Below are 18,608 nucleotides of genomic sequence, written 5' to 3' on the forward strand. Positions count from 1 at the left end.
TGGGGAATAGCTCTGTCCGTAAGCGCTTACCTTGCAAACACAAGAACTTAAGACCCCCCCCCCCAGAACCCATATTTAAAAACCGAGGCAAAGTGGTAGAGGCTGATCATCCTGGAGCAGCGAAGGCAGGCGGGGATCCCTGGGGCTCACCAGGCAGCCAGCCTAGCCAGGGGAGAGAGTTCCAGGACGGGAGAGCTCTGACTCAAAGGAAAAAGTAGGCGGTGCTGGGAAACAACACTGGAAGTTGTCCTCTGGCCTTTACATACACTAACCACACACATGCACATATGCCCACATGCATGTGCATTTGCACATGCTCGTGTATACAAAGAATGACAGCTACATTTTATACTGTGGATGGATCTGATTTAGTTCAAAAGGACATTTAACATCTCTGTTAAAGCCACAAGTAAAACTAAAAGGTAAGCAGACACTTTTAAATTTGAAATTACCTCTTTTTCAATGATGCTGTTGTGACAGTCGGTACACCATTTACTATACATAATTCAACAACCAAGACGAGTCTTCATCCTCAGACACCTGTGAGAGAAAAACCCATCTTAAATTCAGTTTCCAATTCCCAAAACCCACACGTCTGACGTCTGGAATGCTCATCTCGCACCAGAGGAACTCACCCTCAGACAGGACAAAATAGTTACAGGAGGACAGCACAGCAGAAACAGCACCACTGTCCACATGCACTGCATGGGTTCTCCCTCCAGCCTAAAAACAGTTCTACAAAGTAAATAATATAATCTTTGTAGCTGAAAATACAAAAAAAAAATCCAAAGTCGGGCAACCTGCCCTATATCCAATTGCTCATGTCAAGTCAAATCATTCTTTCAGAAAAACTAGGGAGAAAGTTATAGTTAACCTACTAAAAGGATTTATAAAATTATCATCAGAAGCTATGGCTTACCTGCCATGTGGCCCTATAAAAACAATGACTTAACTTTATAAATGTTAAAAAAAAAAAAAAACAAACCAACCCTGCCATTTAAAAAGCCTACAGCCTGGAGTCCCTCCATGCAGAGAGGCGTCACGTGCACTGCCTCACTGGCAGGTTTCTCAATAGTAAGATATGAGGTGTCCTCTTTGTCTAGAAGACATATCTGCCCTGTGACACGGCAACTTACCAATGTCCTCTACAAAGTTCACACTGGAGAACAGTGTGATTAAGGTATAAGACAAAAACCAGGTAATATTTTAAGAGGTCTTCAATATCGCGTCAGGCCAAAGCGATAGCTCTCAAGGGTGGAAGCCATTGCTGGGCTGATCCTTCTTCACTTCCGGAGACCAGACCCCAAACACGTGGTTTCTCCGTCCAGCTCCAGGGCAGGGCACTACACTCTGCCCATCCCTTGTTTTCAGAGATGGCAGAGGGTTAATATAATAACCAAAAAAAAAATCAAATAAGAATAAAGGAAAGAAGTTTTAACTTAGAAATGGAATAAGTATGATGTACTCAGATACTGGGTACAGTACACACGAGGTCCCAGCCCCTCAGAGCTTGCAAACTCCTGATCTATGATAGCTTTGTAGGCACAAGCCAGGTACACAACAAGCCACAGGATTTGGATTTTTGCATCCAAGATGATAAAGTCTATGAAAATATTTCAAAGTTCAAAGGACTCTGAAATCTGAAACAGTTCCCAAATGACAATGACATCTTCCAATGACTCGCCAGTGATAAGTGGCATTTAAATGGCCCTTGGGTTTATGAATTGCTTTTGGAGCATCTGGCTTTAAACCTCCCTGCAACAACGCACAGTAATAATGAGTGGTCTCCGCTGACTAGTAAGGAAGCAGATTAAGAAACACCGTACCTGGTTGGGGATTTAGCTCAGTGGTAGAGCGCTTGCCTAGCAAACGCAAGGGCCTGGGTTCGGTCCCCAGCTCCGAAAAAAAGAAAAAAAAAAAAAAGAAAGAAACACCGTACCTACGTCTGGGTGGCACAAATAAGAAAAAGTTCAAGTTTAAACCTAGGCTTCCTGCCCTATGCTGACTACACCCAAAGTCTCTGGAGAAAAATGTCTCTGGTTTCCACTAAGTGAATTTACTGATCCGTTCATAACCTCTGAAATGAACGCCTCATAATCAGTTCATCTATCAAACCACAGTTTTACAGTCAAGACAGAGAGTGCTTAATGATGAAAGTAAACAGCGACCAAGGAGAGACTAACCAAGGCTGGACAGCAGGACCAAGTCTTTCTTTCCTACTCCCTTCTCAGGCCATGCCCACTCCTCACATGCTCCGTCCTGCAACAGATCTGAACTACGCTGTTCACTGGGACAGAGAGCACTTAAGGTTAACTTTAAGTAGGATGCTAGGGAGCGGTTATGGGATGTGCAGAGACTAAATGCCATCCGTCCAAAATCAGACATATACGAGTATCCTGAATAAAGCGACATCACCTCAAATACTTACACCCCACTACTCCAGGCTGGGGATGCAGCTCAGCTGGAAGCCTTCACTTTGCACTCATGAGGTCCTGAGTTAGATCTCTAGCACTGTGGGAGACAAGGAGGTGTCTGCTCTTAAAACTATTAGGGACATGTCCCACTCCCAGTCTGTTATAAGCTGTGAAAACTACCTCTGCCTACCCAGCATGCTTTTTTAAACCTTTTCTGGTTATGAAATCAACAGAAAAATAGGAAAGTCGATAGGAAAGTGTCTACTTTGTATGTAGAAAGTATGTATCATCCTTCATTTCACCTTGTCTTCACACGGCTAACAGTGTGTCTGTGCCACTCGTTAGTCCCACAACTAACGAGTACAAGAATTCAGACAGTGATTTTTTTTTGGGGGGGGACAGTCTTTGGATTTTAAATTTAATGTGGCTCAATTTAAAATTAAAAATATAATCTAAATTATAGTTTCTTATTTTTAACTTAAAACTAAATTTAAGCAGTATCCACAGGAAATTAAATTAGCTAAAAAGTATTCTGCATTTTAAAAAAAAATCTCAGCTGAAAAGCTTTTTTTGAGGAGGAGTGCTAAAAAATTGAGCCTCAGGCTTCATACTCTATTAGGCCAAACCCTAAATCCATCACCTAAAATAGCTTATGAAATACAAAATATTTGTTAGTGATGATAAAAAGCTTTCTATATATCTTATGATCAGTTGGCCAAACGTTAAGTTCTAATAATAGCTTCTTAGGTCGTAAACATTAGAATAGTTGATAAAACTTGGTAATTTTATCAGCATAGACAGGTCCAGACCTACTGGCAAGCATTAAATTTCAAACTTACAAAGCCATTATGCCATCAAGCGGTAAATTAAGATTTAAACATACAAGTTTAGGCCCCCTAGCAGTTGTGGTCCTGCATGCTGTAGTATTCTGCCTGGCTGGCACCTGGCACACAATCCATTATCACACAGTCAATATGCAGCTAGTTGTCAGATGAACGAAAGATCACTATTTCACAATCATTAGCACTCTGTGTCCTCCATGGTCTGGTTCCACCTTAGAACAGGCACCCCACACACTGCAGCCAAACTGCTACCTGAAGCACATTCTGCAGCCTCTCGCCTTTGCTCAGGCTCCCTCTTCAGATCCTACTATCCCCACACCTCGGTGCCTCATCCTATCTAGCCCCAGGCCACTACTTCATAAAGTTGCTCCAGTATTTCTGGTTTGGGGTACTATCTCTTTCGTCAGAACCAATAAAACACTGATAGCTCCAGGAACTGAAGACATCATCACTCCCTAAGCTATCCTCCGCCAAACCAGCTCGCTCTCCTAAGCGTGTTCTGATTAGGGTATCAACAGCAGGAACAAGTAGACACCTGTGCCATCTCCGCAGAGATCACGCCTTACACTGTTCTATGTGTGGGGCTGTCAGATACAAAGGCCTGCTCCATCGCCCCTGAAATAATCCTCCCACGTTTTACACATCATCGCATAGTGAATTAGATTCACAACTCCATGTATGTGCATCTATAACACACAGACGATGACCTCACAGTGCTGGAGCTGAAATGGCATTCATGACACTAAATTCTCAATCGAGAAGCAGGCACATCACAAGCAGGGTCGGCACACTAAGCGCTCTGTACGCCTACCGTGTAAACATATTCTGAAAAGGAAGAACTTGGACAGCAAACACGCTGCAAACATTCCAGGCATCCAAGTCTGTGTGCCAACCTTAGCAATTTCAGCAAAATCAACTCAAGCATCTAATGATCAGCCCAACCCAAGTCTAAAGCAGAACAATGTACAAAAGTACAATCCAGAGGTTAAAATCTCCTAAGTGTTAACCTCCTCCGAAAGAGAGCATGTGTTCTTGTAAATAAAATGTAAGAGCCCATTAGCTTCAGCTGAATGGCTAACTCTGGATGGCAGGGACTGTGTAGGGGAGACCACCCAACCTATACTACAGCCATCTGAAGGAAAGGAAGGAGGAGGGGGGGGAAGAAGGAGAAGGAGGAGGAGAAGGAGAAGGAGAAGGAAAAGGAGAAGGAGAAGGAGAAGGAGGAGGAGGAAGGAGGAGGAGAAGGAGAAGGAGAAGGAGGAGGAAGGAGGAGGAGGGGGAAGAAGGAGAAGGAGGAGGAGGAGAAAGAAGAGGAAGAAGAGGAAGAAGAAAAGGAGGAGGAGGAAGAAGAGGAAGAAGAAAGGGAGGAGGAGGAGGAAGAAGAGGAAGAAGAAAAGGAGGAGGAGGAAGAAGAAGAGGAAGAAGAAAAGGAGGAGGAGGAGGAAGAGGAAGAAGATGAAGATGAAGATGACAAAGAAGACAAAGATGAGGAAGAGGAAGGAGGGGAGGGAGAGGAAGAGGAGGAGGTAGGAGAGGTAAGGATGAAGAGAAGAGGAGGAGGAGAGGGAGAGGAAGAAGACGAGGAGGGGGAGGGGAGGAAAGGGGGGAGGTTCTAATACCCATCCACAAGCCGCAGAATGGACTTTTCTTAGGTCCACTTACAAAGGGTTCTTTGAAACCATCTTGATTTCACGGGTAAGCTATGTGATTTGCAAGACCTGGAGATCAACCACTGGTGAAGCAGATCCCATGGTCCACTTCAGGAAAAGTCAGAAACAACTTCTGGAGTCTACACTGACTGTGCAGATGAAGGTGCCTGGTTCTTACTCAGTGTCACACTTACAGAGCAAGCCACTGGCCCTCGAAATGCTCATCTTTTCTATCAGAACTGAAAACCATGGCCCCAAAACACCAAGTTAGTACCACCTGCTAGGGATATGCTGTTCCAGTATTGTTACACAAAACATCTTACCTAGGTAACAATACTACAAGATTATATTGAAAAATAACCACATGAAATACTGCCCTCACACGAGCTTCTACTCCAGGATGTCCTCCTACACTGACGGCTGAGCGGGTCGAGCGGCCAGTGTGGTGCTGCCTGCATCCTAGGCATTATTTTTGGAAATGATTTTCCTTTCAATAAAAACTTCTTATAAATATTTTATTTAAAAAACTATTTTGAGCTAAAATGCCTCCAGAAATATATTAAAAATATCATTCATGGGGAATTTGTGAAGGAAGGTTATGATATTTTAAGAGCTTCATTAAGAAGCTAAATCCTCAGAGCAAACTCTGCAAAATTCCAACACACATACGTCCTGACACGCCTGCGGTGTCTCCAGCCTTACTGCCTAATGTCCTTCAGAACTCTGCTCCATCTGAGCTCTGACACAGTCGGCCATGGAGTCTGTTCGCCTCAGAATAAGATGCACAGGAAACAACACGTCTTCCCTTTAAAGGTCTGCCTCACACTGCTGTTCTCCCCTTCCTTAGTAAGGAAGTCAGTAAAGGTTCCAACGGGGGACGTTTTCAAAAGTTCTTTCGGAAGTCACGTGGAGTTCCTTTTTCCAGCATGTTTATTTTGTGTCTCTCAATGAAAATGGCCTCCCAGGTACTAGAATGTTTGACTAAACTAAGTAAAAGGTTCTCTCACACAGCATTTCTCCACTGTCCTGGTTCAATACAGAAAACCGTAAGCAAGCAGAGGACAAGCGGGCCTTGTTTCTAGCACGAGTGGGGATCCTAACAACACGTTAGGTCACAGTGCGGAGTATAGCGTCCCTACCTCTCGGTAAATTGCTGGTCAGAAGGCTCGAGAGGCCACCTAAAGGATACAGGCGGATACCACTGCTCTTGGTTGCCCACCACAACCGGCAATCACGCAGCAATGGCATGACTGTCCAGGGGTAACCAACGACTTTCTAGGTGGATGTGAGGCCCAGTCCATAGGAGAAAATCCATGCCTAGAACTGTGTCTGGGGCTTTCTATTGCTGTGAACAGATACCACAACATGGCAACTCTTATAAAGGAAAACATCTAATTGGGGCTGCCTTAAGGTGTCTGACGCTTAGTCCATTATCATCATAGCAACATGCAGGCAGATGTGGTGCTGGAGAAGAAGCTCAGAGTTCTACATCTTGATCCAAAGGCAGCAGCAGCAACTGTATACTATACTGAGTATAGCTTGAGCATACATGACCTCAAAGCCCACCTCCTCAGTGACACACTTCCTCTAACAAGGCCACACTTCCTAATAGTGCTACTCCCTATGGCCAAGTATTCAAACACATGAGTCTATGGGGGACAAACCTATTCAAATCACTACAAACTGTAAATCTGATTAAAAGTCCATGCTGCTGAGGTCATAGGCCCTAGTGAGGTCATAGGCCCTTCGTGTGGTCACAGGCTCTAGTAGGGGACCTACTATTACTTTCATAAATGAACATGGTATAAAACTACTTCCTAAAGGGGCTGGGGATTTAGCTCAGTGGTAGAGCGCTTACCTAGGAGGCGCAAGGCCCTGGGTTCGGTCCCCAGCTCCGAAAAAAAGAACCAAGAAAAAAAAAAAACCTACTTCCTAAATATTTATGATTATGGCCACAGGTCAATGCTGATCACAGCCTTAGTGGGGGAAATTTCGTTTGCAGTGGGCAACAGTTAATAAGGAGACTCATAACTGGTCAGTGCTGAGTATAAGTGAGTTTTGAGGGCTCAATATTGAATGGGACATCGCTATCACTCCCTCCAAGGCTCTGGGAGGACTGTGAGAGCGGGAATGAAGGGCACAGGAAGTCTGAGAACCTGAAGACGCAGAGGGGTGCTCGAAAACACTGCTTCAGGTACGACGAGGATGTGGCTCTCAGGAACACACGGCAGCTGAGGTTGGTTACCTGTTGAACACCTCGCTGTCAACACCCATCACCCTGTGGGGAGGAAGTCCTGAGACCCCACCTTACCTGAGGAGTTACTGTCAGGTACCTGCTGACTTAAGAGGGAAATCTTTCTGTTTAGTGGTGTAGCCACTGGTAAACAGCCCATGTTCCAGTGAAAATCCCCTCACTAGTCCTCATGCAAGCAGCCCTGAGCAAACTCTGTGGGCCACAAGAGAACAAAACAAAACAGACAGGAAGGTGAGGGGACATGCTTGGAAGATGGGGTTCAGCAGGGGTAGCAGGAGGGGACGAGAAAGAGTCATTGAGTAAAAAGGACAAAAATACCAAGTCAACATATGAAACCGTGTAATAAAAACATTTTAAATGCTGAGTTAAATTTTTTAATGTATAATAGAGCAAAAATGAACTACAATAAATGTTCCATGAGAAAACACAAATCTAGTGATAAATGCCCATCACCCCAACACTGAGCATGAGGCAGACTAGAAAGACAGAACGTTACGGGGACACGGGTAGGGAAAGGGACCTCACTGGGGAGTCCAGTTGAAGCCCCTGCCAGCTGAGAATATAGAATCTTAATGCAGCTAACAACATTTGCTTAAGGCCTTTCTTCCAGATGCAATTTTCCAGCAATTTCACCAGAAACCCCATTACAGTAAAACTCATATGGTAAACCCACGTGCACCCCAGTGGGCTCCTGGCTTGCTTTCCTGATTACAGTCCTTATCAAAGGCATCTCTAGGGCCTCTACAATCTCAATTATTGAAAAGAGAAAAAAAGAGGGGCGGCCCTAGAAACCCACTGAATAATGGATGTTGACTGCTTCCAGAATCCTACACACAGTCACCACCAGAACACCCAGAGGGCAGCTCTTCTTGAAGAAGCCACCCACGCTCTCAGGAGTGCTTCACTCCTCCCCTACACACCTTTCTGCTTTCAATGAAGCCAAGTCCTGAACTTTTCCTCATGGAAGCCACAGATTTACCTGAGTTTCCCCAAAATACAAAACAAAACAAAACAAAACAAAACAAAACAAAACTAAGGGACCTCAAGCTGGGAAATCGAGAGGAAGGAGCTGCGCTCTTCCTGCAGCTGCTGAGCTCCAGGAATTTTCCAGGAATCACTGTGGTGAGCGCTCTGACTGTCACACCTAGCTGCTCTGCTCTCCTCATGGCTTCTGAGCTATGTCAGCTTCTCTGTGACCTGTTTCTGACCAAAGAGCCACGTAACATTTAATAAGACAATGCCACTAGGACCAAAGACTAAAATTCCCTAGAGTCACCGAGTCCCATCCACGGGTTAGATGGTACCGTTCACACTTTGTCCACAAGCACATCGCCCACCATAGGACTAAAACACCAACACACCAACACCCTAAGCCACTCTAAGGCCTCAAGGGAGTGGGGCTACCTGAGTAAGCAAAGGAGACCTCTAATTTTTTTTTTTTTTTTTTTTGAGCTGGGGACCGAACCCAGGGCCTTGCGCTTGCTAGGCAAGCGCTCTACCACTGAGCTAAATCCCCAACCCCTGCAAAGGAGACCTCTAGTGCTGACCTCTAGTGCTGACCTCTAGGGCTGACCTCCTTACATGAATTGACATTCCTAAAAGACTAAAGGGACCTTCAAGCTTCTGAATAGGACAACATGCCCTGCTGGCATCTGCAGGTGAGAATTCAGGGAGGGGTTGAAACTTGGTAAAAGGAGGCAAAGGCTAAGGGTGTGCGCACGGTGCAGAGCCAGAAACCATCCTGCATAAGGCTCCCCAGCAGAGGGAACTCAAAGGCAATCTGTCCTCCAGAGGGACAGCATGGACGAATCATCAGGAGAAGAAACAGGTTGAATGCCAATAGCTAAATCTAAATACTAGTATTTCTGCGGCCGAAAGAAGAAGTCTGGAGAATTATAATAAAAATGGGTGACATCATAGGACGTTGATCTTACTGCTCATTAGAGTAGGGAGCAGAGGGCTTAAGAGCTGATACAGATGTCCAGCACGGGCAACACTGGATAGCTAGGAGGCTGTGACTCAGCAAAAAGGGGGGGGGGGGGCGCTAACACCAGTGTCTGGAAAACCCAAAAGCAAACAGTGGTGTAATCTGCTATAAAACTATTCCTGGCAGAGGCTACTTTTCTGTGATGCTGGATAAATATGGCCTTGAGGTCAGAGCCAAGCACTTTGATCTCCGCCAGCATGCCTGTGTATGTCTGCCTGTAAGGCCTGAGTATCTACCTCTGTGTGGCCTGTGTGCCAGTCTGCCTATGTGCCTATGCCCTCCTATGGGTGGTCTATGTGCTAGCATGTGTCTGGGTGCCTGCCAGCATCTCCTTGCCTAACAGTCTGTGTGGCAACCATCACTCAAAGTGAGTAAAATATGTTTTATCTGGCTATGATGCCTCAAATCCTCTTCAATCCCCCAGCCTCCGTGACCCTCCTCCCTTCTTGGCACTGCAGCCTGAACTTCAAGATGAGAAATAAAGATAGTATTTACATCTAGAGTTTATAAATATTGATATCCCTGAGGTAAACCAAAAAGGGATGGGGGCGGGAGACCAGAAAACTTCTAGAAGAGTTGAAAGAGAATAAAACAGAGAAAAACAGGGGAAGGGGGGAGGAAGACAGGAAGGAAGGGAAAAGGAGGGCAGGGGAGGGAAAGAGAGGAGAGGACAGGGAGGAGAGGGGAGAAAAAGGGAGGGGAGGGGAGGGGAGGGAGAGAAGGGGAGGGATGGATTCAGACACTGGAGTCAGACAGTCCTGCACCTCCAGTTTTGCTTACGTTTCTTCTGACCACAGACATCTACCCACTTTGGGGTTCTGCCTTTGGAAAAAGGCTAAACCTCAGGTTTGTATTAACATACAAGCACACACTATACCTAGGACATCCCATGGCACAAAGGTGCATAAATGTCTTTTCCTTCCTCTTCACTTACAACACTGTAGTGTGTTATAAGAAGATTATTTTCTGTTTGAAGTCACATTACTATCAGGAGCATCACACAGAAGTCAGTTTCACGCATGACTCCTTGACTCTCTGAACACTTGTTATTCAGGGTTGAGACTTCCTAAACAAAAGCTTCGTACGTCAAGTTTATTACCTGTTCCAAACAACTATGCTTAAATATTTAGACTTGGGGCCGAGACATGATTCGGCGATTAAGAATCATCACTTGCTACTCTTCTGAAAGTCCCAGGCTCTGTGCCTAGCACCCACATGGTGGTTTACAAGCATCTGTGGCTCCAGTCCCAGATGATCTGACGTGTGTGTGCCTTTGTGTGTTCCAGTGAAAGCTACACACATGACACATGTACATACAAGCCAGCAAACATTCATACAGATAAAAGATAAATCTTAAACTGTTTAGATTTTCAGAGTAAGCTCAGAGGGACATAAATGACCCTTCTGTGGCAAGACTAATGCGGCACACGACTCAGTTACTGGCCACTGTGCTAGCCAACTAGGCCCTCTCCCCTGATAAATTCATATCGATGATGTGCAACTCACCTCAGTTAATTAAAATTTGTCAAAACTAAGAACGAAGATGCAAACTCAAAATACTAGACAAGAAAATAGTATATGAAGAATACTATTCTATTTTAAACTATTCTGTCTGCCTGTCTCTCTGTCTCTGTCTCTGTCTTTGCGTGTGTGTGTGTGTGTGTGTGTGTGTGTGTGTGTGTGTGTGTGTGTGTGTGTGTGAAAGAGGAAGGGGCGGGGAGAGACCCCAACTGTGCAGAGGTCAGAGGAGACAGCCGTGTGGGGTCATTCCTCTCCTTCCGCCTGGATGTGGGTTCAAGGGACATCCACCACCTTTACCCACCAGGCCATCTCGCAGGCCCCTGAAGATTATTTTACTTTATAAAGCTGAAAATGGTACTCTAAAACTTAGGAGTCCAGCAGAAGCACTGTAGGTCAGTGTGTCCCAGAGACGGTGCGCAGAAGGTGACGGGGAAGACGAAATGAAAAAGCTTTAACTCGACAATCCACACACAGACGGCCCTTTTCCCGTCCTCGTGGCCAACTTTAAATCAACTTTCTTTCCTCTTCTTCACAGGATGCTCTACAAATCTACCATCTACATGCATATTCAAAACAAAATTTAATTTCTGTATGTATATTCAACACTCTGCCCCCCCCCAAAGTAGAGAATCTCCAGAAAACGCTGTGGCTGCTGCTGTCTAGTGGAAGAGGAAAGCACCCCACCAGGCAGTCATCTATGCAAGCCGTCCTCTCAGCCTAGGGGACGCTCAGAAGCCAAGTGGCAAGCACTAGCATCAAGGTGAGCGTTTATCACAACAGAAATGAAGAGCCCTGCCTGTATACACAGGCTCTAGTCACGGACGGCATGGGGGAGTTTATAGCAAAGTCTTAAGCAAGGCTGTAGTGTGCACATGGCGAAGGCATCCGCTCGATGAATAGCAGAGTTGTAAGTAGCTAAGTCTGGGATTCCAGGTTGCCCGGATCCAAATCCCAGTTCCAATAATTACCATGTAGATTGGGTAAGCCATTCACCCTCCATAAACCTCAGTTTCCGTGTCTGTAAAGCTAGAGTAATGGCTCTTACTGGGATTGCAGTGACGACTGAATGAGCCATGATGGATGGAAACCCCAGTGATTAGCACACACTGCATAGTTAACAGCTCTCAGTCTTCTAAGTGAGATTAAAATCTCGTATAAAGCAGATAAAGTCCACAAGCACCTGAACAATGGTTAATAAGTGATACTGCAGTTGCTCACGTCCTGAGGCCTGTTCCTCACACAATCAGCACACTCAGAATCCTGGAAGCCACAGAGTGAGTCACTGTCCTAAAGGTCACTATTCAGGGGAGGCCAGAGCTCAACTCACTAACCATCAGCCTATGGTACTAGGGACACATTTCCCATTATGCTGTTGATAAGTCTATCTGAAGAGGGAAACATTTGGGTAAACCAACCATGGGGCAGTCAAAGAAACCCAAAAAGAGCCAACTATGTGGTCAGTACAGTAGAGCAGTTCAATCCACCCCTCAAATCCCTTACTTGCCTGGGGAAGGGGAAAGGACAGGGGGACAAGACATTAGACATGAGCAACCGAAAATGCTTTAGTTCCTCGAGGTTTCATAGACTAAATGAGTACTGACTGCAAGTCCTCCTAAATGTAAAATCTGGCCTTTGGAGGATGTCTTTAAAGATTTATTTTTTATTATGAGTATGTGTGCAAATGTGTATGAGGAAACCAGAAGAGGGCACTGGATCTCCCGGAGCTGGAGTGACAGGAAGTTGTGAGCTGCCATGCAGGTGCTGAGAACTGAACCTGGGTCCTCTGAAGAGAGCCACAGTATACACACTCTTAAACCTAAACCATCTCTCCACCCCTTTAGGTTAACTGTTAATTTAACCAACTAGGACTAGGGGCTATAGCCCAGTGGCAGGCATATTTCTAATATATGTAAAGCCCTGGCCTCAATTCTCACATTAAAAAGAAAAGAATCCAAACTTGTGTTTATGGTGTTTTTGGCTATGTTCCCTACACTCGATCCTGAAGCATAAGAAAACCTAGGCAGCATCTGGAAGTTAAGTCATTGTCCCCCACGCCCACCCCACCCCACCCCCCCCCACCCCCCCCCCGTCTAAAACCTAAGACTTGACAAAGCAATGACTCTTACTGTCCCTCCCCATCCTTCTACCCATGCCTGGGGGGACCTATTTGAGAACAAACTCTCACTGTGGGCAGCAGCCATCAGCGTCACCGTACAGGCTCCTAGGACAAGAATCTAATACCTCCTTGCCTCTTAGCCACTAATTCACTCTCATTGCAAAGTGGCCTTTTTATCTAGGTTTAAAAGGAATAAAGCTGTCTAAAATGGTTTTTTCTTAGATGAAAATGAGTTCATTATTGCCCTACGCTATCCTTTTCAGCCAGCAATAACTTGTGGCTGTAGAACAGAGCTGGGTGACTCTAATCAGAGTTTGGGTTCTAGCCCTGCCCTGCAGCACACTCTAAGATGCGAAGTTCCAGCCCCACATTCCAGTGAAAATGAATTTTAATGTGTGTAGGCCCCATGCTTACTGCCACCTCCCTTTTCACATGCAGCAAACATGTCCAAAGTATACAGTTCTTTCAACTCCATTAATTAAAGTAGCAACCTTGGAGAAGCCGGTCAATTATCAGCTAACGATATCTAACAAAAAATTTAAAGTGAAACCCATGGAATAAAACAGGGGACTAAAACACCACTAGCTATGTGCGTGCTCTCTCTCTTTCTCTCTCTCTCTCTCTCTCTCTCTCTCTCTCTCTCTCTCACACACACACACACACACACACACACACACACACACACAACAAAAATGTAACCTGCCTGTCTTTGAGAAAAAGAAACAGTGTATCCTCACTTGAGAGACAACTTTAAAATCTGCATTCACTGTAACCCTGGGTTGGCAATGGACTTACCCTCTCCAGGAGTGAAATGTGAGTATCTACTGTCTTAGTTTGCTTTCCAGTGCTGATTAAGGCAATAACCAAAAGCAACTTGGAGATGAAAGGACTTTAACTGCCTCAATCACAGCTCATCACTGAGGGAAGCCAGAACAAGAAATCAGACAGGCAGGAAGCTGGAAATGCTTCCTTTCACAGTTCTGGATGACAAGTGATCAGAGAGTGGCCTTCGTGTTACTACCACAATTCAGCTCAAAATAATGCCTAAAATCTGGCAACCTTCTTAAAAAAAACCATTTAGAGCCTACAATGCCCCAGAGTCTCCTTAAAAACCTGTGGGAGAGGTTTTCCAAATTCCTGCCCTACGCGGCTTGAAGAGTAGCACCGGTTTCTTTACTGCCAATTTCCTCCACAAAGAAAACTCAGAACTCCTCTTGGTCCTCGTGATCCCCATTTTTTAAGGCCTCTTGGAATATCCCAAGATGGACTAACTAGCTTATACTTGCAAATATTCTCCAAGCTGCCTGGGTAGCACACCGCACTGTGCGCACTGTGCGCCCTGAATGAACTGTCAACAATAGGACTATAGAATCAACTGATGAATTCCGGCCTGAACCTGTCACTCCCTAAAACTGGACCAATCAGTGCCCTCCTCTACTGCTCTCCTGCCTATTCTCCTAAGGCAGAGTCTCTCCTTGACTTGGCCTAGACTCTCTTGGCTAGGCTGGAAGCCAGCAAGCCCTAGGAATCCTCCGTTCCACTTAGAGCTTGGGTGACATGGGTGCTGGGATCAGAACTCTGGTCCTCAGAGTGACAGAGCAAGTGCAGTCAGTCACTGAGCCATTTCTCTAGCTCCCCTAAAATAAATACAATAATAATAATAATAATAATAATAATAATAATATTATTATTATTATTATTATTATTATTATTATTATTATTATACTGGGCATGCATTCCTTCAGTTTTTTCTGAGGAACCCTAACTGATACACTAAAATAGTGAAAGTCAAACAGGTATTTCTTAAGGTCAGTTGATAAACAACTCCGTCTTTCTAACTGTTCAACTGTGACAGCATGTTAAAGAAATGCTCAGACTGCTATTTCTAAGTTGGTACTTTCAATGCAATACCAACACATTAACAATGCTATTATCTCACTACGATCATTAATGATTAATCGCTAGCATCGACCCAAATCAGCCCTGACTCAACACAAGCTTTAAGACGTATAATAAGCACAGAAAACCAAGCTAAAAATAATCTTTAGCCAATGAGTGAGAAAAGAGATACAAAAATATACCACACAACAAGCAAAAATAATAACCTTCCTAGCATAATGAGATATAAATATGTGTAAAATTGGTCAGTTTAAAAACCGGTAGCACCAACATGGGGAATAAGAACAATGCAGAACTGAGGGCACTTTGGCTCACCGAACAACGTCGGAATGGGATACGTCTCTTAAATTGTAGTAAAACCTGGAACTTCCAATAACAATGAACATTTGGAAATAGCAGAGAATGCTGTCCACTTTTCAAGAAGTAATAGTCCAGCATCCGCCACCTTCATCAGGCAAGTATACAATGATAGACCACTACAAAGCAAATTTTGTTTAGAGGTAGCAGACTATACACAAATTTCTCTATGAAGATGACAAGCTCTTTCTCATTGACAAATACCCTCAGGTTGTGCCCAGTTCTTGGCCTCAGTATAATGGGCTGCATCCTTCTTAACAGGGCTGCAGTCTTGTGTGGAGGCTCTGAATCCCCTTTGAGTCACTGCGGCATGAGTCATCATGGTCACTATGAAAGAAAAAGCCTGGCTCTGTGAGAGAGAGAGGGGACAAAAACTGAGCGTAAGAGAGGAACGGAGTCTGCGTCGGCCATGCAGTGTGCTCTGTGTATCTCCCAGGAAAAAAAGCTGTGTTCCTCAGGAGTATCCAATTCTCTGGGCTGGATTGAGTGGCAGGAATGGCTCTCTAACTGGGATAAGCAGGTAGCAAAGTAGGGGATAATAATAAAAACAATAGCCAGAAGGCACGGAACCAACGAACTTCATTGCTTGATACATTAGCGACTGGTGACCACTCAAACAAGACATTCAAACGCATGCGTTTGAAGTCTGTCTGACTGACCACAGTTTGGGCAGCTCTTCCCCAACAGACACACATCATGCAGCAGAAATTAAAAGATGGTGTGAATCCACACACACAAATAACTGGCAATTTTCTGCAGCTAATCAAACATATCCTCACGAACATAGCTAACTGTGAAACACATCTAAATTATACAGGATGCAAAAAGAATTTATCTAAAGGGGAGAGCTAAGCAATTTATTCCACAATTCCGGCAAAGAATAAATATTCCAACCATTTCCCAAATCCAAGGCAATCAAACTTCAGACATAACTCTTAGATTTATGACTAGAAATCTACCTAGAAGGGGCAAGCAAATCTTTCGTTTCAAGGACGAACATTTCCACCACCCATGAACTATAAAGATTCGAGCGTTCTCAGGTGCTTTCTCTCATAGACATGTAGGAAATGGGGTTTGGGGGTTCACAGGTTTTAAATCAAGAGAACATGCTAAAATAAAATCAAACCTTATCAAGTAAGTCAGATTTAACCTCAAGAAATGACATTAAAGGGCCTGGAGAGATGGCTCAGAAGACCTCAGGTCCATTCCTAGCACCCACATGACAGGCAGCTTACAACTCTAGTTACAGGCACTGTGACGCCCTCTTCTGGCCTCTGAGAATGACAGGCCCTCACATGGTGCACAGACATACATGCAGACAAAACACCCATACGCATAAAAATAAACCACTTTTTTTTTTCTTTTCTATTTTTTGGAGCTGGGGACCGAACTCAGGGCCTTGCGCTTGCTAAGCAAGCGCTCTACCACTGAGCTAAATCCCCAACCCCCAAAATAAACCACTTTTAAAAAAATAAAATGAAGACTTGCAAAAAAAAAAAGAAAAGAAAAGAAAAAAAGAAAAGAAATCAACCCAATAGTTAGCCCCATAACTTCAGAAGACTGTGTTCACTGCCTTCATTAACATGTCAAAGCACTGTGTAAGGTGCCACCCCACAACCCACTATTATAACAACTTGTCTCCCTGCAGCACACATCTCAGGTAAGCTAGTGAGATACTGGGTTACGGATAAACATACAGTGCTTTCTGGCTTGTTTGTTTGTTTGTTTCTTCAAGTAGTTCAAGTCAGACCACCAAGTAAGGCATAAGTAACGTGGCAAATACCGGGAGACGAAATTAAGGTTCCAACTCTTGGGAAGGGAAACACTTGAAGCAATCATTATGCACCAGCCTTCACCAGTGACAGCATTCTGGCTTTGCCTCGTTAGGCTCAAGGTGTGCCAAAAATCCAATCTATTTAACGTCTAAAAATGTGTCACCCCATTGAGAAGCAAACAGTAAGTCACAAAGCGCAAACATGAAGGTGCTAGCTTTGTCCCGACATTACAAGTTCTCTCCAAGACAAAGGAAGTGGGACGACCTGAACTCCTCCGCAAGGTAGAGTCCAAAATGAAAACTTCGGTGGGCTTGCTTGTCTGAATCCAAGACCTGAGGTCCTATTAGTCTGACAAAGAAAGGTAGCCTGAACTGGAGTTAAATGAGTAAAGAGTTCTAGTTTTCCCTGTGAATGTAGGGTCCCCCCCTTCTCAGGGCCCACTGGAGGTGGGGGGTAGTCTTAAAAGAAAGAAAGAAATGTATTGCAAAGAAAGCAATGGTTTCTGAGCATGAAAGCCGCGGCTGGTCATATCGCAGATGAGTTAGATCAAGACATCCTTCTCATCTTCGACTCCAAGGGAGAAAAAGAGCTGCCTCTGGAGCCTCTCCCTGCAAGCCCCCAAAGGTAACTCCGGCCACCATCCCTACGAGCTTCGGGACACGGACACACCCCCGTGGAGGATGTCACCTCGGCCTCCTCAGTCCCTCGCAGCCACCCACCGCCGCCAGCCGTCCTCACCCAGGGGTCCCGGCTCTCCCGCCGCGCCGACTCCCGCGTGCCTCCCCGGCCTCTCCGGTCCGCGGGGACGCAGCGCGAAGAAGCATCCACACCGACCGCAGGCGTCCCGGACACTGAGGCTCCGAACTCTGCTCCAGCCGGAGCTCGCGGATCCTGGCCCGGAGCCGCGCTTCCGCCTGGTGCGGGCCGCGGTCGCCAGCGGGACCGGAAGTCCCGCCTCCGGCTATGGGCCCAGGCTCCTGCTACTCAAAGCCGCTGCAGCTGGGCTAGGGTGCAGAGGCACAAGCTCTCCTCTCTCTCACTCATTCCAGTATGTCACTTAGCCAGTCTACAAACACCGGACCAGGTGTCCACTAGATGACTCAGACACCGACCTCTGAGCCCACACTGGTTGAAAGTTGAACCAAACAAAAGCAATAGCTAATCAAACACGGTGAAGGACTTGGTTTTATTTAATTAATTCAGATTACTTATTTTCTCCATCACTCACAAAACAAGGAAACGATGGACAAGAGAACCACACCTTGACAGAGTGTCTAGTTATGTTTAGCTCGTGTTTTCTGTTAAAACCTACTTTCATGTCAGGACTCTGAAGATAGACTCATCGAAATCGAGCCTGGGGACTGTTGTTGTATCTCCTTGTTCTTCTTCACAATGCAGCAGCATTGAATAATTCTTTTTTTTTCTTTTGCTTTTTACTATTGAGTCTTTTAATGGGTGTATTGGGGATAGGTGGCTGACCGTGGTTTGTCCGAGCACAGGCTATAACCCTACAAGAAGCACAGTTTGTAACATTGCAATGCTATGGGGAGTATGGGTACATTGTATAGAGTTGGACAAGAAGACTGCCTATGAATAACGACTTCAGTTGAGACTGAATTAAAGAACGAATAAAGGATAAGAGACTGTCTTGTTCAGATAACTGCATAGAAGTATGGTCAATTAAAGTCTAAGACTTCAAAGGCAAGAAAAAAAATCACAGATCAGAACAGATGATGCTGTGCTTTGTAGTGGTTTTATAGATTTGTCCCCTGTAGACTCCTGTTTCAATGCTTG

General features: G+C 45.0%; 1 protein-coding gene across 7 annotated transcripts in view; it reads right to left on the reverse strand.

Annotated features, from left to right (window-relative positions):
- Disp1 (dispatched RND transporter family member 1) overlaps positions 1 to 17,752 on the reverse strand; it is a 150,319-nt gene extending 132,567 nt beyond the window's left edge. For 5 of the 7 annotated variants that reach the window (XM_087580401.1, XM_087580398.1, XM_087580399.1 and 2 more), the window contains exons 1-2: positions 17,553 to 17,752; positions 453 to 540 (exon numbers count right to left, since the gene is read on the reverse strand). The gene's annotated coding sequence lies outside the window, so the exon portion shown is untranslated. The remainder of the gene's footprint in view (positions 1 to 452; positions 541 to 17,552) is intronic. The other 2 variants (NM_001415783.1, NM_001105983.2) reach the window with 1 other exon arrangement.
- Positions 17,753 to 18,608: the final 856 nt, after the last annotated feature.

This window comes from Rattus norvegicus, chromosome 13 (genome assembly GCF_021556685.1).
Source record: "Rattus norvegicus strain SHRSP/BbbUtx chromosome 13, alternate assembly SHRSP_T2T, whole genome shotgun sequence".
NCBI classification, from domain to species: Eukaryota; Metazoa; Chordata; class Mammalia; order Rodentia; family Muridae; genus Rattus; species Rattus norvegicus.